Below are 27025 nucleotides of genomic sequence, written 5' to 3' on the forward strand. Positions count from 1 at the left end.
AAAAAAAAAAAAAAGACTGGTTCACAGATGGAACATGACTAGAAACTGCCAGTGCACCTTCAGCTGCATGCTGTCCAAAGTTATGATTAAAAGCATGGGTTGAGGAATCAGATTCCCTCAGTCGGAATCCTGGTTTCACCATTTATTTAAGTGTGTGACCTTGGGCAAATTAAATTACTTAACTGTAGTCAGGGATCCTTGAAGAAATGGCTGGTTCTAGGCCTGGGACAGGGAAAATAAGGATGAGCCTAGAGTATCTTATATTGTCAGAAGGTAAAGAAGTACTTAAAAAGGATAAGGACACAGGAAAGAGTTCCCAAAAGCCAATACTGGAACGAATGGAGCAGGAAAATAAAGTAGCATTATATTTAACCCAAAGTAAAAAATAAATATATACAGTTCATATCAGTACAAATGAATAAATAAAATGGTGGGGTGCCAAATCTTCCTTATAAAAGAATTCCAAATAATAATTGTAGCTACATCCCCTCCTAGGAGTTGGAACTTAACTTCCTTCCCCACTTGAATATATGCTGGATCTAGTGACTCATTTCCAAGAGGTAGAGTATGGAAAGGGAAAAATAACTTCATGGTGGGAAAAATGTGGCAAACACTGCATTAACCAAGTGATCAAGGTTACATCTCCAGGTAATAAGTTATGCTGACGTCACTCACCACCTGATTGAATGTGATGAGAAACCTACTTTACCTCTATGGTATTCTTCCTCAAATTCCATAACCCCAGTCTAACTATGGGAAAAACATCAGATAAACCCAAACTGAGGGACATTCTACAAAAATTCCTGACTAATACTCCTTAAAGGGGCACCAGGGTGGCTCAGTTGCTTAAGCATCCAACTTTGGCATAGGTCACGATCTCGTGGTTTGTGGTTCCAGCCCCACGTCAGGCTCTGTGGTGACAGCTTGGAACCTGGAACCTGCTTCAGATTCTCTGTGTCTCCCTCTCTCTCTGCCCCACCCCTGCTTGTACTCTGTCTCTCTCTCTCTCATTATAAACATTAAAAAAATAAAAATTAAAAAAAAAACTATCAAAGACATGAAAAACAAAGAAAAACTGAGAAATTGTTCACAGAGCAGAGGAGTCTAAAGAGACACGACAATGTTATATTCTGTAACAAAAAAAGGACATTAGTGGAAAAACTGGTGAAATACCAATAAAACCTAGAATTTAGTTAACAGTAATGTACCAATGTTGGCTTCTTTGCTTTGACAGACATTTTAGGGTTTGTGTTAACATTAGAAGATAGGTGATAGCTGGGGCGCCTGGGTGGCGCAGTCGGTTAAGCGTCCGACTTCAGCCAGGTCACGATCTCGCGGTCCGTGAGTTCGAGCCCCGCGTCAGGCTCTGGGCTGATGGCTCAGAGCCTGGAGCCTGTTTCCGATTCTGTGTCTCCCTCTCTCTCTGCCCCTCCCCCGTTCATGCTCTGTCTCTTTCTGTCCCAAAAAATAAATAAACGTTGAAAAAAAAAAAAAAAAAAAAAAGAAGATAGGTGATAGCTATACAGGAAATCTACTATCTCTGCCAATCTGAAATTATTCCACAATAAAAAGTCTATTTCAAAACGAATTATGTAATAAGTTCCTTTAAAAGTTATAGAATTATCTACAATATGACCTAGCAATTCCACTCCCAGTATATACCTAAGAGAACTGAAAACATATGTCCACAAATAAGTTGCATATGAATGTTCATAGCATTATTCATAATAGCCAAAAGATTAAAAAAAAAACACCGAAAATATCCATCAACAAATGGACAGATAAAATGTAGCATATCTATACAATGGAATATTTGGCCACGGAAAGGAGTGAAGTACTAATACCGGCTACAACGTGGCTGGACCTTTAAAACATAAGTGGAAAAAGAAAGACACAAGAAGACCACATACTGTATGATACCATTTATATGAAATGTCAAGCACATGCAAATATTTCCACAAAGACAGCAGGTGATTAGTGGTCACTAAGAGGTGAACGGAATGGGATGTGACTACTAATGGGTATGGCGTTTCTTTCTGAATGCCATTTCATGAAAATGTTCTGGAATTAGACGTCAGACATTGCACAACCTTTTTAATATCTTAAAACCACTTAATTGTACAGTTTAAAATGGTAAGTTTCAGCTATGTGAATATCTCAAATTAAAAAAAAAATTTTTTTAATGATTTATTTTTGAGAGACAGAGCACGAGTGGGGGAGGAGCAGAGAGAGAGGGAGACAGAGTCCGATGCGGGGCTTGAACTCAAGAACCATGAAATCATGACCTGAGCCGAAGTCGGACACTTAACCTACTGAGCCACCCAGGCACCCCGCTACATAAAATACTTTAAAAGTGAACTTAAAAGTAAAGATACAGGGGTGCTTGGGTGGCTCAGTTAAGCCTCTGACTCTTGATTTCAGCTCAGGTCATGATCTCTCGGTCATGAGATCAAGCCCTGGGGCGGGCTCCATGCTGAGCGTGGGGCCTGCTTGAGATTCCTGCCCCCCTTCCCCAGATAAAAACAAAAACAAAAACAAAAATAAAATAAGAGAGGGGCACCTGGGTGGCTCAGTCGGTTAAGCGCCGACTTCAGCTCAGGTCATGATCTCGCGGTTTGTGGGTTTGAGACCCGCATTGGACTCTGTGCTGACAGCTTGGAGCCTGGAGCCTGCTTTGGATGCTGTGCCTCTCTCTCTCTCTGCCCCTCCCCAACTCATGCTCTGTCTCTGTCTCTCAAAAATGAATAAAAGTTAAAAAAAACTTTTTAAAAAAATAAAAAATGAGATACAATGAAATTAAACATTTTATTGATTTCATGAAGTATATTTTTTAAAAATTTTATCTATCTATCTGTAAGTTTACATCGAAGTTAGTTAGCATGTAGTGTGCAATAATGATTTCAGGAGTAGATTCCAGTGATTCATCCCCTGTGTATAACAGTCAGTGTTCATCCCAACAATTGTCTTCCTTAATGCCCCTTACCCATTTAGGCCATCCCCCCACCCACAACCCTTCCAGCAACCCTGTTTGTTCTCTGTATTTAAGAGTCTCCTATGTTTTGTCGCCCTCCCTGTTTTTATATTATTTTTGCTTCCCTTCCCTTATGTTCATCTGTTTTGTATCTTAAATTCCACACGAGTGAAGTCATATATTTGTCTTTCTCTAATTTCACTTAGCATAATACCCTCCAGTTCATCCTACGTAGTTGCAAACGCGAAGTACATTCTTAAGTGAAACTGGTTTTAAAGAAAAAACAAAAAAAAAACCCTCCAAGTGTATGGCCACTGCCTCGATTTGTGCCAAAATGTAGGCTGTTTTACCTGCCAGCACTGCAAGTGTCAACAGTATGAAAGGCAAAGAGTATCTTAGTATTATTATGAAAATAGGTTTTGACTTCATAAACCCCAGTGGTACCACACACCACACTGAGAACTGCTGCTTTAAAGTATATCCCAGCTCTACACTTCACCCTCATACGCCAATTATTGTTTTACTGAGGTGGCAAAAGACACATATTTATTCATTCTTTCAAAACACAGCCGTTCTATATACAGTACTTTGTTCACCCAAAAAATTTTCTTTACTGCTCTATTTTAATATACTGCACAGTAGGTTTTTTAATTTGCTGCATACATTCAGTCCAATAGAACTAAAGAGGAGCTAATAGATTATTTGTTTCACAACATTCTTCTTGGTGATTATATATTACAGGTAAAGTTGAATTAGCTATCTCAAGGAAATCCCAATTAACATGATGTTATTACCTTACAGGCAACACATGTCTAAATAAACCCCCAAATTTAACATTAAACGTATGGGTCACAGATATCCTTAATGAAATTACTCAAGATGACAAATATGACAAGAACAATTCTAAGTAATATGCCTCATAAGTGATTAGATCTTAGTAAATACAAGCATGACAATCCTTGATACTATGACATCAGCTTAGCTGAGGACTTCATCACTTCATCTCAAGATTTCTCTAACCAGTATCTATGTCTTCAACTGCTGCTCAGAGGAAGAGGTTAGAAGCTTTAACCAGCTTCCTAAAGAGTTTCCATGCATTCAGGTTTTACTTAGAGCTACCCATAAGCAACAGACTGAGGACTAAACTCTGATATTTAGGGACATTTACTACTGAATTGATCTGATATCATGAATGCACCACATAAATCATATGCCTCATTTTACCCAAATACACCAAAGAATTTTCTGGCCTAACTCATCTTTGTGTATAAATTTCTCCATTCTTAAACTTTCTTCAGTACTTTCTGTATCTAACCAAATCTTTCAATGTTCAGCAAGAATTATTTCCTATGTAAGATCATTCCTGTCTATCCTTGTTCAAAATGATTCTTCAAATCCTCTGAACAAGACTGACCCCCGCCCCCCACCTCCACACAGGCCCCTCACATCCTCTGAATACAAGTTACACAGGAAAACTAATTCAGAGAGTAATAAAGCTGGATTAGAATTTACCTGGTCCATCTTTCTTTCTTTTTTCTTTTTTTAACGTTTATTTATTTTTGAGACAGAGAGAGAGCATGAATGGGGGGAGAGCCAGAGAGAGAGGGAGACACACAATCCGAAGCAGGCTCCAGGCTCTGAGCTGTCAGCACAGAGCCTGATGCGGGGCTCGAACTCACAGAGTGCGAGATCATGACCTGAGCCGAAGTTGGACGCTTAACCGACTGAGCCACCCAGGCGCCCCTCTTTCTTATTTTATGCGAAGGACCAACACCCCCCAAAATAAGTAGGCTGAATTTAATTACTAACAAACTAAGACCAGAATTCAAGGTCAGTAACAACTCAATCTCACGTTGTTGTTTTTTTCTTAATCATGTTAATATATTGGATCACCCTCGGGGTATCTGGCTGGCTAAGTCAGTGGAGCATAGGACTTTTGATCTCCAGGTTGCAAATTTGAGCCCCACGTTGGGTGTAAAGATTTTTTTTAAGACTTTATGATTTTTTTTTATGTCATCTCTACACCCAATGTGGGGCCTGAACTCACAATCACGAAATCAAGAGTCACAAGTTCCACCAAGTCAGCCAAGCACCCCTAGAGATTACTTAAAAATAAAACCTTTAAAGGACTCTGGCAATGAGTTACAACTGTGCATCCTTAATTATTCTTTTAGGTATCTTTCCTGCTCAAGACTTCAAGCAATTGGGGCGCCTGGGTAGCTCAGTCGGTTAAGCGTCCGACTTCAGCTCAGGTCACGATCTCGCAGACCGTGAGTTCGAACCCCGTGTCGGGCTCTGGGCTGATGGCTCAGAGTCTGGAGCCTGCTTCCGGTTCTGTGTCTCCCTCGCTGTCTGCCCCTCCCCCGTTCATGCTCTGTCTCTCTCTGTCTCAAAAATAAACGTAAAAAAAAAAAAAAAGACTTCAAGCAATTGAAAGGCACCACCACCACTATTATTATTATATATTGTACTGTCTCCTTTAATGTTTAACACAGATCCTTGCATGTATTAAGGCATTAATGTTTAACACAGATCCTTGCATGTATTAAGACAGTTAATAGTTTACTGATTTAAGGTACTATATACTCTGTCACCAGAGGAAATATTCTTCCCAAATTATTAGTTCTCTATCAAAAAGCATTTCACTACACAACATATAAACTACCCTATATTAACAAAAATATCTTTGGAAAGATTTACACTTTTCCTCTAATAGCTAATTCATGGCGTTAGTCTTTAATCCTTTTCCATAAACAATGTTATTTTTTTCTGTGTGTTGCTTCTACTGATGGTGTCAAATGCCTAAAAGTGCTAAGTGACGATGTGATAAGGTTCTTTACATCTTATATTTTAGCCAGAAACAATATAAGAACAATTCATGATAAAATTCTGATTTACCAGTGTTTTGCTCCATCATTACCCAAAAATGTTTTCTTAAAAAAAAAAAGATAATAATGCCTCTCTCTAAATCTGTTCACTTTTTGCTACTTTTCAGTGAAAACAAGTAGGCGAAACAAAAAGCCCCAAAACACACTGTACTCTTCTACAGGCCCATTGTTTAATTGTGACACGACTCAAAAACAAACAATTCCTCATTGTCTACTGAAGGAGACCAGGGGAAGCTAAATATACGACAGAAATGAAAAAAAAAGGAGTGGTGTCTGGAACTAGTCAGTCTTAACTAGTAAAAATCGATATATTTTTTATAATCTAACTTGGATCAACTATGGTACTTAATGTACAAACCATACACTACTAAAAAATGATTTGAAAAGCACAACTTGCTTTATATTTTTACTTACATTTATATAAATAACAAATGAATCTTAAGTTTTCAGTACCTTAAAAATGAAGTCTAACACTATTTGATAGACTTCTAGTAATCTCTCAATAAGCTATAAGAGCTCCCAAAACACTGGCCTCTCCTCCCTTCCCACCTCACAAAAGCTTCAAAAGCTTTGAGAGAAAGTATCGATTAAAAATATCACTAATCACCTCAAATGTACAACACACGCTATGGAAGCAAGTTCACAAATTAAAAGAAAGGAGTGTTTTTATTTGGTGCAATGGCCATAACATCAGGTCTGTAGTAGCAAAGCCAGAAAGGAAAAGGAAAAGTGGGGAAGAGATACAGAAGACACTGGGGCACTGGAAAAGAATAAAGTAGTGTAAAGAACTCTGACTCAAACTCAAATAAATGAAGGAGTGGATAATATATCAAATCTATAAAATGTAAGGATAGGCTAGTTAAGATGAAAGGATGTTTCCATAGAGCCCAAAGCAAAGTGAAACCAAGAACAAAGAGTAAGCAAGTTACCAATCCATTTATTCTTGAAGGATTTTTGACTAACCCTTGGAGACCTTAAATTTCCACTTTGACGGCTGTCACAGGGGACAGGTGATAAAGCCAAGTCTGCCTGAATTGAAAAATCTAATAGAAGCCCCTTCCACACAAGACCAGGACCTAAAAAGTAAAATCTGTTCAAGAGTAAATCAGGAATGAATCCCTCTGGGCCAAACGAACAAGAAAACCTTCAGTATTTTGAGTCCAGTGATACTGTGGAGTGGGGGCTGGGGGTGAGGTTCTCTGAGGAATCCTAACAACAAAATGTACGTTTTTTGGTATGAATTCATCCCACCTCTGAGGTCCCCCAAATTCCCAAATAGGTTAATTAAATATGGTCATGCTAGTGAATGGTAAAATCAAATGACAAGAACTTTAGATCTTTTTGGGTACTACTCAGATCTCAAATATACCCAAAGATAAAATTCTAAGGAAAAGGAACATCTCATAGTGAAATTCAGAAAACGAAACAAAGCACCATGACAGAACTAGCCAAAACGGACTGGTGAAATAAATAGATGTAGAATGATTTGACACAGAATATGTATCAGAAGTTTGAAAAAAAGCAAATATGAAAAACCACCATACAAAACTTTTGGAAAGGGGCACCTGAATGATTCAGTCAGTTAAGTGTCCAACTTTGGCTCAGGCCATGAACTCATGATTCGGGAGTTCGAGTCCTTCAACAGGCACTGTCGGTGCAGAGCCTGCTTGGGATTCTCTCTTTTTCCCCCCTCTCTCTCTCTCTCTGCCCCTCCCCCCATTCTGTTTCTCTCAATCTCAAATTTAAAAACTTAAAAAAAAACCATAATACCTGAATATTTGAATTTGACATTTGAAGTAAAAAGGAGTGCAGACTTAGTGGAAGGAAGAATCAGTGAACTGGGTGAGGTAGGTCTCTTTAGAAAGTAACTAGAATGCTGCATAGACACAAGAGAAAATATGAAAGAAAAGTAAGATGAGTAGGTTGGATGACCTAAGATATACCTATTTGAGTTTCAGAAGAAAGGAATAATGAATGAAGGAATGGTTTACCAGATAATTAGTAGCTGAGAAATTTCTAGAAGTGATGAAGGACACAAAATCCATAAGATGAAGAACTTAATAAATCAAAAGCAGGATAAAAGTAATTTACACACCAAAGTAAAGACACATCAGAGTGAAATTAAGATCAAAGAGCAAAGAGTTCCAAAAATCAGCCAAAGGAGAAAAAGGGGCAATTGGACTTTAGCTTACTTCCTGATAGCAACAACAGCCAAAAAACATTGGAACATTCTCAATGTCCAGAGAGAAGGTGCCAACGTACTCAGATTCAACAAAAACTCTTCTGAGAATGAGGACAAAATAAAAATAATTTGAGACAAAGAAAATTTTCAAAAGATTAGAATTCCACTATTCTCTTAACCAAAATCAGTCAAGTTGGAAATCAAGAACAAAAAGAAAACCAGAAAAATATACCTTAAGTTTTGGAAATTTTAAAACATCTCTAAAAACTTACAGTTAAGAAAAGATATAATGGAAATTAGAAAATACTTAGAACTGAATGAGAGTGACAAAGCTATGTACCAAAACTTAGAGGATTGGATAAACCAAATGTGGTATATACCTACTGTAGAGTATGTTCATCTATAAAAAAGAAGTGAAATTTGATATGTGCTCTAATGAGCATCAACTTTGAAAACATTAAGTAGAATGAGCCAGACACAAAAGGCCAAATAGTGTATAATTTCACTTCCATGAGGCATCTGGAGTAGTCAAATTCATAGAGACAGAAAGAATAGAGATCACCAGGGCCTGACGGTAGAGTGAAATGAGCACTTATTGTTTAATGGGTACAGAGTTTCTGTCTGGGATAAGAAAAGTTTTGAAAATGTTAAGTTTTATGTTATGTATATTTTACCACACACACACACACACACACACACACACACACCTTGCCGGATGTGATTAAAGCACTTAAGGACACTTAGAGTTCTGAAGTTTTACTTTTATAAACACTCATAGGAACTAAAAGGAGTTCTACTGGTAGTTAGCAGAGATCACAGATAACCAGTATTCGCAATGGGCCAGCAAGTCCTCATAACTCTTGAATGTCCCACCGTGCAATGGTTTAGTTATATATTAAAAATATATACGTATATATGTGTGTGTGTGTGTATATATATATATATAATATACATATATATATAAACCTAGAGCATAGTTCTCTTTTACATATTAAAATATATTTTTTAAGAAATTTTTTTAACGTTTATTCATTTTAGAACAGAGAGAGACAGAACCTGAGCAGGGGAGGGGCAGAGAGAGAGAGAGGCAGACACAGAATTGGAAGCAGGCTCTAGGCTCTGAGCTGTCAGCACAGAGCCCGATGTGGGCTCGTACCCACAAACCAAGTCAGATGCTTAAACTGACTGAGCCCACCCAGGTGCCCCTAAAATATATTTTTTACAGTTTTAACTCTCACTGAATTTTCCAGCCATGCAACCACTATGAAACCAAGAGGACCTTGACCTTCATTTTGCTTAGTTCCTTTTACTGAGATGTTTATTCCCATCTGTATATCATATCACTTAAAGCAACATGCTCATGCTGGATGAGTAATCAATGGCAGTACATCTACATGAGACTGCATTAGGTCAAGCCTATGAACAGATAGATACAGATACTTCATACTGATTTTTTGAGTAATTGTGATCAAGTTATTTTACAAATGTGTATTATAGTTTTCCTTTTATTTCTTATAATGAATATATAAACAAATATAAAAAATATAAATATACATTATTATATATAAATAATGGGTTGTATTACCTGTAACAGCAAAAGACTGGAAGCATCTCAAACAGTAATAAATAGGAGACTGGTTTAATTAGCTATATGTATCACCCACTAAAGTATTATATGTGAAAATGAATGAGAAAATCACTCTACCCCATGGAGTGATCTCAGGGTACGCTACTAATGAAAATCAAAGATGGGAGAAAAATAGAAGTATCATATGCTACCATTTATCTAAGGGGAAAGAAAAGGCATGTCAACACATAGACATGCACATATGCACTAACACATGCTTATTATCTTTTTAATCGAAGGATAAACCTTTGATTGGTTACTGTGGGGGGGGAGGAAGGGAACAAAATGGGGAGGGGGGGACTGGGGCACCTGGGTGGCTCAGTCAGTTAAGCGCAGATTCTTGATTTTGCCTGGGTCATGATCTCACAGTTGACAGCACAGAACCTGGTTGGGATTCTCTCTCTCTCTCCCCTCAATAAATTACCAACAAAAGTAGAATGAATACCACTACTTGAAATAAATAAGATACCACAGAGACCCAATCTAATAATCCATTGGCTGCTAAAAATGTCCTCGCATTTTTCACTTCACAGACAATACGTGAAACTTATTTAGCTTTACTATTAAGTGAAACAAAGACCACTGTACAAAATTAAATGCAATTTGGCAGAGGTTAAAAATTCCCATTTTCTTCTGTTCTTACATCTTTTGGGGTTACAACATCTACAATGGGAACTTCACTATGTGTTACACATTTAGCAAATACTCATTAACCAGGTTATGACACTGCTTCTATTATGAGCTATTATGATGTATCATATTTCCTCTACCAAACTCCCTTTGTGAGAGGTACTAATTTTATCTCTCTTTACTCCCCAACAGCACCTGGCAAAGTGTTATATACGTATACGTCAACATCGTAGAATACCAAAATGTGTTTTTCACCTACATAAACAATGTTAGCCAGTTTAGGCAAGTAAACTATGCAACTAATCAAGTTGACTACTGAAAGACAATTCACTTATCTCTCTAGTCCTTCAATTCAATTACCTATAAAATGTATTAATACCTGAATTACTATTTTTGAAATGACTGGGGACAGGAGACTGCAGGATGTGAAAAATGCTTTGAAAATTTTTTTATCTGGGTTTATTACCATTTAGTTCTTTTCCTCCAATGGTTTTGCTATGGTAGAAGAAACAAGTGTTATTAATTGCAACTAAAAAGATTGTCTACAAAATGCCAACAAAACTATGATAAATTATTAAGGTAAACACAAATTTTGCCAAGATAAAGAGGAATACACAAAACTCAACTGCACTTCCCAAAGTGAAATGGGAAAGGGAAAAGATACCATTTATAACATAATAAAAAAATACCAAGTTCCTAGAACAGAAGTTCCCAAATCTTCTCAACTCACGGTGCCCTTGTTATTCCCAGTAATTATTCAACAATGACAAAAGAAATTCCAAATGGTTTCATTTATTTAGTAGTTAGGTCCAAACAACTTTGGGAAACATGCACCTGATGGGCACTGCACAACTCAAGACCTCAGACACTGCCCACACTCATTTCCTGCTCCATGCTGATCTTTGTACTTTTAATCTCAGCAATTGCTTCATAAAAACAGACATTATCAAATGTATCACAACTTAATGTTGAAACTGTGAACTCCCAAGAGCTCAAAGTCCACACAGTGCTCAACAGATGTCAATCACCGATACCCTCTAATATTTAAAATCCCATGGTGACTCTGAGTTCAGTGGGATATCAGTTTGGGAACCATGTAATTAGAACGTTTACACAGAGGGGAAATATACTCAAAGATATTAAGTAGAACTAATAAATGGAGAGAGATACTAATGTTTATGAATTTTAACACTCAAAACTGTACAGATGCCAAATTTCCTCAAATTAATCTACAGATTCAAAGTAATCTTAATCAGGGGTACCTGGATGACTCAGTCAGTTGAACGTCTGACTCTTGATTTCAGCTCAGGTTGTGATCCCAGGGTTGTGGGATTGAGCCCTGTGTGGGGCTCCATGCTGAATGGGATATTCATTCATTCATTCATTCATTCATTCATTCTCTCTCTCTCTCCCCCCTCCTCTCCCCTGCTTATGCACTCACTCTAAAATAAATTAATTTAAAAACAAAACAAAACAAAAAATACCAAAGTAATCTTAATCAAAATCCCAAATGGGTTTTATGAAAAACTAGACAGCTAATTCTAAAATCTATACAGAAGAACAAAGGCTCAGGAGTAGCAAAGACACTCCCAAAATAGAATCATGTGGAGAGACTTGCCCTGCTATGAACATTTTTTATCTAAGAAATTGGATCCTGTACCAGATACCACACCACTTATGCATCTTCCAATCCTTTTAGCCTCACCTGTCTCTTATTCAAGTTGCTACTCCAGCAACCAGCTCTATGCTGGATGTGGCCATTTTTATTTTTCTTTTTTATCATTTTTAAAATTTTATTTATTTTTTAAAATTTACATCCAAATTAGTTAGCATATAGTGCAACAATGATTTCAGGAGTAGATTCCTTAGTGGCCCTTACCCATTTAGCCCATCCCCCCTCCCACAATCCCTCCAGTAACCCTCAGTTTGTTCTCCATATTTATGAGTCTCTTCTGTTTGTCCCCTCCTGTTTTTATATTATTTTTTTCCCTTCCCTTATGTTCATCTGTTTTGTCTCTTAAAGTCCTCATATGAGTGAAGTCATAGGATTTTTGTCTTTCTCTAACTAATTTTGCTTCACATATTACCCTCTAGTTCCATCCGCGTAGTAGCAAATGGCAAGATTTCATTCTTTTTGATGGCCAAGTAATACCCCGTTGTATATAAATACCACATCTTCTTTATCCATTCATCCATCAACGGACACTTGGGCTCTTTCCATACTTTGGCTATTGTTGATAGTGCTGCTATAAACATGGGGGTGCATGTGTCCCTTCGAAACAGCACACCTGTATCCCGTGGATAAATGCCTAGTAGTGCAATTGCTGGATTGTAGGGTAGTTCTATTTTTAGGTTTTTGAGGAATGGATGTGGCCATTTTTTAAATGCATACACAACATAACAATGCCTCACTTCATTCCTGAGCTGCGTACATTGCCACCCACCCATGTGCAATCTGGTAATGCAGGGGTGAACCTATAACTATTCGTGATGAGAAGACATCCCACCTCATTAGACAGATCCTTTTTCTATCCTGTGTTGGATGATCCTGTGACAAACTTTCTATAACTTCCTGGAGGACAGTACAATGGGATTGAGCAATCAGTTACACTTCCATATGGGCTACCACTCTACGTATGCTCCATCCCTCTTTCCCATTTTCTGCTCCCTGGGATATATTCTTCCTAATAATGAAAAGATACATAAGCCTTCTGCTGCAAGCTCTGCCTTCTGGTGAATCCAGGTGAAGAAAGATCCCTGCCTTATGTCATATCAAATAAAATTTTATATGGATTAAAGATTTAACGTGAAAGGAAAATTCTCATTTTTATTATTATTATTTTAATCTGTATTTATTTTTGAGAGAGAGAGAGAGACAGCATGAGAAGGGGAGGAGCAGAGAGGGAGACGCAGATTCTAAAGCAGGCTCCAGGCTCTGAGCTGTCAGCACAGAGCCTGATGCAGGGCTTGAACTCACGAAAGCGAGTTCATGACCTGAGCCGAAGTCAGATGCTCAACTGACTGAGCCACCCAGGCGCCCCGTAAAATTCTCATTTTTAGAAAATTATATAGGAGGATATCTTTATGTAGAAGAATACCTTTTATGACTGTAAAGGAAAAGAATGATAAATATGACTACATTCTATACTATAAAAAGACATGCCATAAACCAGGAGATATCTGCAACAGAAGTAAGTTGACAAAAACTGTATCCAGAATATAGAAAGAATTCTTATAAAGAAATACGTTCTGTACTCATGCTAGTGGCAGTGGCAGCAGGTGCACCCTTGGCAGGCAAAATGATGCCAGCGAGTTCGTGGACCTATATGTGCCGTGAAAACGCTCCTCTAGCAACCGCATCATCGGCACCAAGGACCACGCATCCATTCACATGAAAGTGGCTGAAGGTGACGGGCAGGTTCAATGGCCAGTTTAAAACCTACGCTATCTGTGGCGGCACCATTCACAGGATGGGTGAGAGAAACGACTCCACTCTGGTCAAGGCCGATGGCATTGTTTCAAAGAACTTCTGACTAAAGAAGATCATGGATGTGAGATACTTGTCATGAATAAATAGCACCCCCCCAAAAAAGAAATAAGTAAAAGACAAACAACCCAATAAATAATGGGCAAATGACATGAATGGGCATTTCATGGAAGATGACAAGTGAATAAAATACATGAGAACATGCCCAACCTCATAAAAAATCATGGAAATGTTAAGGCCAGTAGTAGATAAGGAAATGTAAGTTAAGGCCATTAGTAGATACCATATTACATCTTCTCGATTAAGAAGGCTGACCAAAATCAAATGCTACCAAGATGCAAAGAGAACTTTTATAACTGCTGGCAGGAGTGCAAAGTAGCAAAACTACTTCAGAGAACAATTTGGTATTAGCTTGTAAAGTTGTTTGCCTTTACATTCTGCAACTTAGCAGTTTTATTCCTGGATATAAATCCAAGAAACTCTTGCACATATGCAAATTGTAAGAATATTTATAGTAGTACTGTCATACCAATAAAAGACCAAAAACAACCCTTTATATGCCAGGCTATGTGCTGATAACAAACATTGCAAAATCTTAATGTTTTAACACAAAGAAGGTTTATTTCTAGTGGACACTAAGCTTGAGGAAGTTATTTTTCCTTAAGATAATTTATGGATCTAGGCTGCTGTGATTCTAAAGTTTACTATCTTAACAAGTTGTCACCAAAATGGAAGAGAGAGACTAAGGGAGCATGTGGGCTTTTAACTGTCTCAGTCCACAAGCGACATACCTTACTCATGGTTCAACAAAACCTGCCACATGCAAGGCAATCCATAAATATCTGTTGAATGAATGCATGAGTACAGAGGAATAAGAGACCATTTTTACCATCTCAAAATGATTTGTGAAAGTGCATGACTTTGACTTGATAAATGACATAAAAGATAGACAGTTTCCACAGATAAAAAATGGGGGAAAGATACTCCAGTACTATACCTATCGATCGCAGTGAACACGCTTCACCTCACAGACTGACTGTGAATGATCCTGAGAGGCTGGCTGCCACATCTTCCTGTAGGCTGTGATTAGAATTCTGAGGCTGCATTCCACTTCTGGGAGGGTATGAAATAAAATAATCCAGCAAAGACAGACAAAAAAAAAATCTCTCCTTGCTTTAAGAAAAATGTTTTTTGGGGCTCCTGGGTGGCTCAGTAGGTTAAATGTCCGACTTCGGCTCAGGTCATGTGATCTCACGGTTAGTGGGTTCAAGCCCCTGCCTGGCTCTATGATGACAGCTTGGAGCCTGGAGCCTGCTTCAGATTCTTTGTCTCCTTCTCTCTGCTTCTCCCCTGCTCACACTTTGTCTCTCTCTTTCTCAAAAATAAACGTTAAAAAAAATAATTTTTTAAAATGTTTTTTGGAAAATGATGGAGAAATATATATATTACATATATTTCCTAAGCAGTATCAATTACATACAGAGGTTTAAAAAACTGAACACTCAAGGGGCACCTAGCTGGCTTAGTCCATAGAGCACATGACTCTAATCTTAGGGTTGTGAAATTAATCTCCATGTTGCATGTGGATCCTACTTAAAAACAAAGAAAAAGAACAACAACAACAACAACTAAATACTCAGAAAAGTTTCCCTTTGGTGCGCCTGGGTGGCTCAGTTGGTTAAGCGGCCAACTCCTGATTTTGGCTAGGGTCATGATCTCACAGTTTATGAGTTTTAGCCCCTCATGGGGCTTTACACTGACAGCACAGAGCCTGTTTAGGACTCTCTCTGTCCCTCTCCCCCACTCTCTTTCTCCCAATAATAAATACATGAACTTAAAAAAATAATAAAATCTTTAAAAAAAAGTAAATAAAACTTGTTTCAGTATGAACATACCATTCTGTAAACTGCGCTATTTAATATGGGTGGATATACTAGATATATATGGCTATTTAAATTTAATTAAAATGAAATAAAATTCAGATACTTAGTCATACTAGCCATATTTCAAATGCTCGGTGGTTACATGTGGCTAGTGGCTGCCATATTGGGCAGCAGAGATATAGAACATTTACATCGTGGCAACAAGTTCAAGTTGAACAGCACTATTCTAAATCCTTCTATACAACCACTCATATACAGTCAGAGGAAGAGTGGTTATTTTAATATTAGATATTTCTAAGTCAAGATTACACTGAAAAGGTTTAAAAACTAAACTTTAGTATAAAGTTTTAATGTTTTCCTTAAGTTTATCAAAAATGGAAAGCAAACAATTCACTTCTGTACCAACTTGGTTAAAAGGCTGACAAGTCAACAAGAACCAGTCTAGATTTAGTAGTATAGAATATATCTCTGAAAATGGGCCTAACATTATATATCCTGGCCACTTATTTATATAAGCCCAGTTGTGAATTAACACCCAAGAACTTTGCTTTCATTCTTTAGAATTACTGTCCAACTTTTAAAGTGTAAATGCCAATAAACAGTGATATGGAATTATAAAGGCTTTCTTTCATGAGAATCCTTCAGTCTTTGACATCTAGGCAAGGATTAATTCCTATACCTCAACAAGGGCAAAATTCAGTTTTCAATTTGTTTTCCCAGATTAAGTCTGCCAGAACCCTGTTTACTAAGAGGCGCATTCATATGAAAATCTTTGAGCAAAGAGGAGAAAAGCATGATGGACTTCTAAGATGCAACATTCCATCAATGTGATTACACTGCAACTACAATGTGAATAACTTCCTGATGGTCATTTAAAGAACACCAAAGTAATGTCTAGAGATTGTCTATTCGACAAGCTTCTATAAAAAGTTACAAAAATACTACATCAAAATAAAAAGCTTCTGCATAGCAAAGGAAACAACAAAACTAAAAGACAACAAAGATGACCTACAGAATGGGAGAAGATATTTGCAAATGACATAACTGATAAAGGGTTAGTATCCAAAATATAGCAAGAACTTATGTAAGTCAACACCCAAAAAAACCCAAATAATCCAATTTAAAAAATGGGCAGAAGACATGAACAAAAGAACACATGAAGATGTACATGAAGATGTTCAACATCATTATTCATTAGGGAAATGCAAATCAAAACCACAATGAGATACCATCTCACACCTGTCAGAATGGAGAAAAAGGAACCCTTGTACACTGCTGGTGGGAATGCAAACTGGGTGAGCCACTACAGAAAACAGTATGGAGATTCCTCAAAAAATTAAAATAGAATTACCATATGATCCAGCAATTCTACCACTGTGTATTTACCCAGAGAATATAAAAAATGCTAATTCAAAAAGATATATGCACCCCTAAGTTTATTGCAGCATTATTTACAATAGCAAAATATGGAAGCAATCTAAGTGTCTATCAATAGATGAATGGGGTGCCTAGGTTGCTCAGTTAGTTACGCGTCCAACTTTGGCTCAGGCACATGATCTCACGGTTTGTGGGTTTGAGTACCACATCAGGCTCTGTGCTGACAGCACAGCTTCGGATCCTGTATCTCCCTCTCTCTGCCCCTTCCCTGCTCATACTCTGTCTCTCAAAAATGAATGAACATTGGGGCACCTGGGTGGCTCAGTCGGCTGAGCGTCTGGCCTCGGCTCAGGTCATGATCTCATGGTTTGTGAGTTCAAGCCCTGCGTCAGGCTCTGTGCTGACAGCATAGAGCCTGGAGCCTGCTTCTGATTCTGTGTCTGTCTCTCTCTCTCTGCTCCTACCCCGCTCATGCTCTGTCTCTCTCTCTCTCAAAAATAAATAAACATTAAAAAATTAAAAAAAAAAACAATTAACATTAAAAAAATTTTTTTTACACAGATGAATAAAGATGTGGTATATAAATATAATGGAATATTACCCCCCCAAAAAAGAATGAAATCTTGCCACCTGCAACAACGTGGATGGATCCAGAGGATATAATGCTAAGTACACTAAGTCAGACAAGACAAATACCTTATGATTGCACTCATGCATGGAAATTAAGTAACAAAACAGACAAACAACAAAAAAGAGACAGACAAAAAGCCAGACTCTTAAACACAGAGAACAAATTGATGGTCAACAGAGGGGAGGTGGGGCAGGGGGGATGGGTAAAGTAGGTGAAAGGGATTATTGTGATGAGCACTGAGTAATACATCGAATTGTTGAATCACTATACTGTACACTGAAACTAATATAACTCTGTATGTTAATTGTACTGCAATTAAAAATAATACAAAAAATATAATAAAAAATTTTAAAGTACTTACATAAATAAATTTTGCATAAACACCAAAGATAAAGTTCTTCCAAATGCTAGTATATATCATTTTGCATTATTATATTTCAAAGCCAATTTCTTCTGTAAACAAATATACAAAAGCAGCAGCAAGCACCACCACAGAAAGCTTTCCCTCCCAACTATCTCCTCTACCTAGCCATATTTGATCAAATGATTAACATTGATTCTTTTTAAGGGTAATAGACCTGAATGTTTTTCCCATGTTTCTACAATATACAAGGAGAAAAATACTTTTCTATATTCTAATTTTTATAAATGAACATGTACTGTTTTTGTAATGAGGAATAATAGCTGTCATCTTCAATTAAAAAAAATAAAAACTTTAGGTGAAATAGGTGAAGGTAAAGGGGATTAAGAGGTACAAACATCCAGTTATAAAATAAATAAGTCATAGGGATGAAAAGTACAGTATAGGGAATATAGTCAATAAGATTGTAATAATAACACTGTGTGGTGACAGATGGTAACCACACTTATTGTGGTGAGCATTTTGTAATATACAGAATTGTCAAATCACTATACTGTACACCTGAAACCAATATAACATTGTATGTCAATCATAGCTGAATTAAAAAAAAAACCTTATTGATCTTACAAGAGCTTCATATACTACTACTTTTTTTTTTTTAATTTAAGAGAAACAGTGAGAATGGGGGAGGGGCAGAGAAAAAGAGGGAGAAAGGGCATCCCAAGCAGGCTCCAAGCTGTCAGCACAGAGCCTGATGTGGGACTCATCCTACAAACCGTGAGATCATGACCTGAGCCAAAGTCAAGAGTCAGAGGATTGACTGACTGAGCCACCCAGGCGCCCTGCTCATATACTACTACTTCTTCAACTGTCATAATCTCATAGAAGTTCTACTCCTATGAGCTCTGACAGCACTAATACCATTCCCTTGCTGGTTACTGATTTAGTGCCTCTCAATTCCAAGTTCATCCAGTCTGTCCATTCTGAAAATAGACCTGGGACTTTTAAAGTTTTTCCGTGGCCAGCGGGCTCGATGTTAAGCTTTATCAGTAGAGGGCGCAGGAGAGACACTGTAGGAGAAAAGTTTTGCTTCCTGGTTCTGGTGTGTTTGCTCACCAGACTCCTCCAGCATCAGACTTGTATTCGGCAAGGTGACCAGCAGCATACCCAGCAGCCACCAGTTCCCCCTACTCTCTTCTTGGGAGCTTTTGTAGTGGAGTTAACTAACACCTCCCTGTCAACAGCTTTCTCTGGTACCCTAGAGAAAAGATGTTCGGCAAGTTCTGCCCACACAGCACCACTGCTATTTAGGTATCCACAGGCATGCTGTCTCCAACAAGGTCTAGATCTCAGCTCTGGGGGAAGGAGGGTTCCTTCCTAGGTGCCGAGTGAGCTATGAGCCCTAGGTAGCAGCTGTTCCTTATATCTGCTATTACTATATTCTTCAGACTTGTATTTACTTCTTACTAGCTCACGCGTCATTATTCTACCCTCTTGTTGTAATCAATAATTCGTTCCACGTTCAAATGATTCTGTGGGTTCTCTTCTGATTGGACCCAAAATGATAGAGTCCCATCTGTAAGTTTTACACTTACACACTTCTTTGAACTTCAATCACCCGGCATCTAACTTTTCTTATCTCTTTCTGTAAGATATTTTTTTTAAGTTTATTTACTTATTTTGAGAGAGAGGGAGACTGCAAAAGCAGGGGAGGGGCAGAGAGAAGGAGAGACAGAATCCCAGGCAGGCTCTGCACCATCAGCACAGAGCCCAATGTGGGACTCGAACTCATGAACTGTGAGATCATGACCTGAGCCGAGTTCAAAAGCTTGACATTTAACTGACTGTACCACCCAGGTGCCCCTCTATAAGATTTTAAACTCATGGCTGGCAAGGAACATTTTTCTTAATTTGCTGCATCAATCTGATGCTGTCCAACATAATTCTTTTAATACAGAGGGACTAACAAATGTTTAAACTCACTTCACATGATTCATAAATACTCTATACACCCTCATTAGTTTAAGACCGCTATAAACAAATAAAACACTTTTTAATGATCCGCAATGGTTTCAGAATTTCACCAACCAAACCATAAATAATCAGGATAGCATTAGAATGTACTCCTTGGTGTCCCTAGACTACAAGGTTTCAGAGACTGGAACAGCCAACATGCTTAGACCTCCTAGGCCCAGTAAGATAGGAGATATGAACTGCTCATGCTCACAGACTATTCATGGCTACAGGGTCAGAAAGAGGCTGAGGATGAATAATGCTTATTTTTGTATAAATGTGAAACAATAAGGTAAAAAATTATGCTCAGAACAAGGATGTTAAACAGCCAAGTGACAAGTTATTTACAAACAAGTAACATAACTACATTGGAATTTCAGGGTGATAAGGTTGGATGTAAAATAAAGGGGTACGAGGTGTTATGGCAAAGGTGCCTTCTGTGCTTTTGGAAACCTGGCAGAAACCCCCCTCTAACAAGCACGGTATCATCAACACTGAGAGTATGTCCTATGAGGGAAAGTGGGAAAGGGTCAGAAAGCTATCCTCACTGGCCCCAAACTTAATTTGCCTGATCTTTGCTGAAACGGTACACTCTAGCTTATCCCAGTAAAATGTAACTAGCTTGTGTAAAATCTGTATGAAATGCATGTTTTCCTCAAGCCTCAAAACCAGCCCTCTGTGGGATTACCTCAGTAGTAAGTTAGAATTGGGAGTCATAGCTGGAAGTACAGAAAATATAAGAAACATGCAATTGCCTTGAGTTCAAACACAGAAAAAGTTGCGTGACTTTTCAAATGCCTTTTAGTAATGTAAAACAGTACCATTCAAAAAGAGTTACGCTAACTGTTTTCTACCAGTACTCAATGAAATACAAAAACTGAGAGAAACTCAATTTAGAAACTCTCACAGTAATTTGCTATTGACACTAACAACAACAAAAAGGGCTTGTATTTTGTACATCTAATTTTTCTTTCATTTCCATTGTATAGTATTTTATAAAAGTTGTTAGTCCAGTACCAAAAGATTCTGAGAGGCACTGTTCTAAACCACTCAACGCTGAACACAAGATATTTTCCCAAAAGATCTGAATACATATTTCTCAAAAGATATAAAAATGGCCAATAAGCACATTGGAAGATACTCAATGTCATTAGCCATCACAGAAATGCAAATTAAAACCACAAGATACCATTTCACACCCATTAGGATGGCTACTATCAAAAAGAAAATAACAGGTGTTAGTGAGGATGTGGAGAAATTGGAACTCTCACACACTGCTGGCAGGATTGCAAAAGGGTACAGTCGCTTTGGAAAACAGCCTGTTAGCTCCTCAAAAGGTTAAACGTGGAGTTACCCTATGACTCAGCAATTCCATTCCTATGTATATACTCAAAAGAAATGAAAGTATGTCCACACAAAAACCTATACACAAATGTTCACAGAAGCACTATTTGTCTAACAGTCAAAAAGTGAAAGCAGCCCTATTTCCATTAACAGATGAGTAGATAAATAAAATGTGGTGTACCCATACAATGGAATATTATTTAGCCATAAAAAGAAATGGAAGTATCCATACACACTACAATATAAATCGACCTTGAAAACACTGTGCTAAAATGAAAGAAACCAACCACATAAGACATTTTCCATGAATCTACTTACATATCCAGAACAAATTTATAGAAACAGAAAACATATTGGTGGTTGCCTGGGACAAGGGGGGAGCAGTTGGGGTAAAACAAGTGACTGCTATCGGGTGGAAGATTTCTATTTGCAGTAATGCAAACATTTAAAAGTAGTGATGGTTAGGTAACCTTATGAATACAGTTAAAATATGTAACACAGAAAAACCCCCACTTAAATGTATACCCTTTAAAGGGTGGATTTTATCATAGATGAATTATATTTCATTTTTTTTAATTTAAAGGAAAAGAAGCCATATAGATGCAGAAAGGGAATAACAGAAACAGAGGCAGAGATGGAGGGTTTACTTCTGGTAAAGAAGCTACTCTGAAGAAATTGCTGCAGCCTCCTAGAGTAATTAAAAAAAAAAAAAGATTTCTAAACAAACGATTTGAAGAATAGAAACATCATTGGAATGATCATACAGCCTTTCAATGGGACAGCTTTCCAGGAGACAAAACTATTTAAAGTCACACTTCTTGCTGTGTTCAGAAAATGAATCATGGTAACTTCAAAGCCATTCCTCCTACATTCTATGCTACTGTTCTTCATATGTGAGAAAAAGACTGATAGTTATCATGTAACAAAACAACAACAACAACAAAAACACCGAAAAATAACAGCTGTCTGGATTATGTGTTCTGCTAGTAAAATTTCTATCAGGTGACATAAAAATATGGAAGTAAAAATGTTCAGTTTTTCCTTTAAGAAATTAATGGTCTTGGAGGAAAACAATTTTGAAAATCATTTGTTTCAGGCTTTCACACTCTTATCATAATACCCTAATTCTCAAAATCATCCATGCCTCTCAAAACTTCTAAGTCACTGCAGCCCATGACTTAATCAGTTATTATCCCTAAATGCACTCTCAGCCCCTCCCAGTCTAATCTTCACACTGCAGGGAGCAACCCTGAAGTACATTAAATTTTGTCACTTCAGTGTCCTACTTAAAGCCTTCAAGTGGGATACTGAAGATAAAGCCCAACAATACATGCATGATAAGGTCCCTAACTTTCCAGACTCATTTCTTTGTAGTCTTTCCCTCTACGGGCTTTAAGTTTTATCCATTCTTCCAGTTTTTCTAACGGCCATCTCAGGCCTTCACACATGACCTTCCAGGAAGATTTTTTGTTCACTGAACGGTCATCCTAATTTCCCTGGGACTAGAGAGCTTTCCTGGGACATGGGACTTTCAATACTAAACCCAAGAAAGCCTGTGGCAAACTGCAACTGAGTTGGTCAGCCTATTTTCTGTCTACCACCTCCGCCTGTCGAGTATTGGCATACAGGTCACTTTCTCAGAAAACCTTTTCTAACATCTCTTCACTCCCATCCCATGTATCTTATTTTATCTCGTTTGTTAACATTCATCACACTGGATTTGCCTTTTTAATGTCTGTCTTCCCTTACTATGTTATAAACTCCACAAGCACGGATCGATTATTTTGTTGACCACCTCATCACCTAAAATTGTGTCCAGTTCATCTGTTTACATGAGTAATTGCTGAATAAATAAACCAATGAAAGTTTTATCTATGATGGCATCAGAGTCAAGTAAAGGTTTTTTCCTTTTTAGGCTAGAAGGGACCCAGCAAAATTTGAAGATACAGTCACTATTCTGTCTTCTTTCAGGTCACTATTCTAGAAAACTAAGACAATTAATTAAACGCTCTATTTATTCTGATCCTCACAACTGATAAAACTGATCTAGGAATCTCACCTTAACAACCATACATATTCAGGATAAGACCAGCAGGACATTAAACAGTCTAAATTCTCACGATTCGATCCCTATTACAAGAATTCCTCAATTTACAACAGATCATATTCCTACTCAGAAGGTAGGATTCCAGGCAAAAGGAACAAGTATGAACATGTAAGTATGATCTAATTTATGGGACAGCAAAGAGACAAGAGGACATATGGCAGCAAATAGTGAAAGGTCAGACTGTTGAATGGGGCCAAAAAGTCACAGGTGCTGGGCAACTGGGAGCACCAGAAGTTTGAGAGATTTGGTTTTAAGTATTTTTTATTCTTGGGGTGCTTGGGTGGCTCAGGTGATTAAGCATCTAACTCTTGATTTCAGCTCAGGTCATGATCTCTTGAACAATGAGATGGATCCCCACGTTGGGCACCATGTTGACAGTGTGAGCCTGATTGGGATTCTCTCTCTCCATTTCTCTCTGCCCCTTCCCTGCTCACACGTGCGTACTCTATCAAAATAAACTTTAAAAAAAAATGAGTTTAGGGGCACCTGGGTGGCTCAGTCAGTTAAGCATCCAACTTCGGCTCAGGTCATGATCTCTCAGTCTACGAATTTGAGCCCTGCTTGGGCTCTGTGCTGACAGCTCAGAGCCTGGAGCCTGCTTCAGATTCTGTGTCTCCCTCTCCCTCTGTCCCTCCCCTGCTCACACTCTATCTCTCTCTCAAAAAAATAAACATTAAAAAAATTTTAATAGGGGCGCCTGGGTAGCTCAGTCGGTTAAGCGTCTGACTTCAGCTCAGGTCATGATCTCACGGTCCGTGAGTTCAAGCCCCACATCGGGCTCTGTGCTGACAGCTCAGAGCCTGGATCCTCTTTCAGATTCTGTGTCTCCCTCTCTCTGTGATCCTCCCCCATTCATGCTCTGTCTCTCTCTGTCTCAAAAATAAATAAATGTTAAAAAAAAAATTAAAAAAAAATTTTAATAAAAAATGAGTTAAAAAAAAAACAAGTATTTTTTATTTTCATCTCTTATTCTCAAAAGTAGTACATGATCATTACAAAAAAACCCAGACCAGAATAAAATCTAAATTCCACTTCCCAGAAAGACCTGTTTTTTATATTTTCACACTAGAAGCAGGGAAATGACACAGTTAAAGGAAAAACACCCTCAGGCTCTCCTAAGTCATTCAAATATTTATTTTGTGCCTACATTGTGTCAGATGCTAGAGATCAAAGATAACTACCATTCAGTGTCCCCTCTGAGCTTGTTGTCAGTGGGAAAAGTAATAACAAGATGACTACTGTGAAGTAAGGTAAGAGCAATAGGGATGAGTGGAATGCAATGGAAAACAGGACCCACAGCTCCCATTCATATGAGTAATGAGGCCAAGAAATCAGACTTGTCTTTTGAAAGATGAGAAGAAATTTGCCAGGCAAGTAAAGAGAGGAAGGTCTCTATACACAGAGGAAGCAGGATGTAAAGAAATGTTGTAGTCTAAATGTGATCCTTTTTCTCTTCCCCCGGGCCTTCACCCAATCACCACACTAAAAAAGTGAAACAATGACCAAGCATGAAAGAAGGGTCAAGACTCAGAAAATGCTTCAAAAAGCCTGTAAGGTAGAGAATGGGGAAGTAAGGAACAACAAAGACTACTTTAAAAAGATAAAAAGTTTTGGTCACAAACACCAAATAGCAAAAAAAAAAAAAAAAAGAGCAGGGCAATAAATATATGAAAAGAGAGATGCAAACTGGAACAAGATACCATTTCCTACCATCAAAGTGATAATCTACCAATCTAAAATAAGACCTTTTACTGAAAAATGGTCAATAGCAGACCGATTTTACTCAATTCCTTGGGTGGTTATCTAAGTTAAACAAAAATTGGAGCCAGCTTATCCTCATAAAAAATGGTATCAGATCAGAAGCCACCCATGTAGTCTATCCCAAATTTCCATGAAAACAATTTATATCAGATCTCTGAAGGATTTCCACTAGCTATAAGGTCAATCTTAACTGAGAAAAGATTCATGACCCAGCCATGCTCTGCTTCATATAAGAAAGTTCAACCATCTGCCTAAGAGAAAATTTGAAGGTATCTTGTCCTCTCTGCAAGCCACCTTTTATTTAGAGACCCAAAGTCGGCCTCAAAGAAACAAACTAATCAGCCAGTCTAGTTAAGCTGTTTCTTGCTATGCAGAGGTGGGTTTTGTGGCAGCCAGCATTCATTTTCCTGTCTGATCTTTCTACATGCATTTAGGAAACTACCATGCAAGTTCCAGAAAACAAGCAAGAAGTGTCTATGTGCCTGTGTGTATGTATGTAAGGTTCAGGTGGAGCTGTGTAAGTACAGAGAAACATGGATTGGCGCATGGCTTCCTGGGAGGTATAGTCCTATATAAGCAAAGTGTTGTGTTGTGGGTAGAATGCTAGAATCACAAAGAGCCCTAACAGTGCATTAGAAACCAGGGTAGGGCAAGATCCCACCAGAACTATCATATTAGATGAGTATCTACTAATCACTGGAACTCAGACTAGGAGCTGTGTTATCTTTCAGCAATACACCTAAGAAGAGGTTTCAACCAGAATCCCAGTCAACTATAACAAGGATAATTCACAAACATTTCTAACAAACGCATATCAGATACTATATAACTGTTATAATTCAAAGATGAAGAAGCAGAAAATATATTCAACAATTTTTGTTGGTTCCAACAAAAATAATGTAGCACAAGAGATAATTACCCATCACATAGAAGCAGAGCCTAATTTAGATGGTAAATAACCTCAAGACACAACTAACTTCCAGTTTGGCAAACTCTATGAAACAGGCATATATGGAGAGAAAAGACAATGATAAAACCAGAGTAAGAAGAAAAGGGAGTAGGGCAAATTTTTAAAGGATGTAAAGAAGCTAAAATTTCAATAGCAGAAATAAAGCCTACATCAGAAGAGATAAAGGAAAATAAAATGAGTGATAAGGACAAACATTTTGAGAAGCTCATGGAAAAGACAGAAATGATAAGCCAGCCTAATTATTACAAGTATTTTCAAGAAAGAAAACAGAACTAGATCAAAATAACCAAAAACATTTCTGGAAATGAAAAAAGAATGAAGAACAAAGATTATAAGGCACTAACGTATCAGGCAATATTAATGAACATTTATAAAAGATATAATCTGTCAAAACATTTCAGTAAAAAGAAAAATCTTTATCACCACCAGGCACAGGAAGCTCTGAAGCAAGATGATTAATGCAAGACAACACAGAACGACACCTACAGAACTTGAGAATGTTAGTGATCTAGTAACTATTAAATATGTCTTCTAGTTACTCTTACTAAAAATATTAGCTGAAAATTCTGGTTGACATACATGATCAATCAACTTAAATGTTAAGACAGAAAATTGGTTGGGGTGCCTGGCTGGCTCAGTCGGTTAAGTGTCCAACTCTTGATTTCGGCTCAGGTCATGATCTCACAGTTCGTGAGTCTGAGCCCCACATGGGACTCTGCGCTGACAGCACAGAGCCCACTTGGCATTCTCTCTCTCCTCTTCTCTCTCAAAAGTAAACATTAAAAAAAAAATA

The 27025-nt window shown here is 37.8% G+C and overlaps 1 protein-coding gene and 1 pseudogene across 2 annotated transcripts in view; one reads left to right on the forward strand and one right to left on the reverse strand.

Moving 5' to 3' along the window:
- Positions 1 to 27025, reverse strand: part of PAK2 (p21 (RAC1) activated kinase 2) — a 93352-nt gene that overhangs the window by 52868 nt on the left and 13459 nt on the right. Inside the window, exon 1 of one of the 2 annotated variants that reach the window (XM_030329473.2) lies at positions 13558 to 14188. The exons of the other annotated variant lie outside the window; for it this stretch is intronic. The gene's annotated coding sequence lies outside the window, so the exon portion shown is untranslated. Of the gene's footprint in view, positions 1 to 13557; positions 14189 to 27025 lie in introns of those variants that run through there. 2 annotated transcript variants of the gene reach the window in all.
- Positions 8877 to 13831, forward strand: LOC116738294 (annotated as a pseudogene).

The sequence above is a fragment of the Lynx canadensis genome, chromosome C2 (genome assembly GCF_007474595.2).
Source record: "Lynx canadensis isolate LIC74 chromosome C2, mLynCan4.pri.v2, whole genome shotgun sequence".
Lineage (NCBI taxonomy): Eukaryota > Metazoa > Chordata > Mammalia > Carnivora > Felidae > Lynx > Lynx canadensis.